Genomic DNA, 411 nt, shown 5'->3' with positions numbered 1-411 from the left:
AACCTAGTACCTAAAAATTTGAATTTGCGTAAAACAAATTTGAAAGTAAATATTTGATTTACAAAATAACTTTATTTTTCAAAATTCTTTTAGCATGTTCGTGGAAAATATTTGACTTGTTTGAGGGGAAGTGGGGTATATACACAAGTTTTTAAAAACAGCTGAGGATTCAGGTTGCAAATGATAGAACCTAAATTGAACCAGCTTGAGCAAAAAGGCAATGCTTTTTTGACTTACGTGATCAAAGTTCAGGAAGAAAAAATCCAAAACGCCATCACTTCTCCGTACCCCTTACCGCTCCCTTTTCTCCAAGCAGGCCCAGTTCTCAGTCCAACTTCAAGTATGGAGAGCTGGACACAGCCAGCAGGTGCCCTGCAACCTCACGGTTAGAGTTCCACTTTGAAAAAGCCT

This window comes from Cnephaeus nilssonii (assembly GCF_951640355.1).
Source record: "Cnephaeus nilssonii genome assembly, chromosome: 7".
NCBI lineage: Eukaryota > Metazoa > Chordata > Mammalia > Chiroptera > Vespertilionidae > Cnephaeus > Cnephaeus nilssonii.
This window is presented reverse-complemented; position numbering follows the sequence as displayed.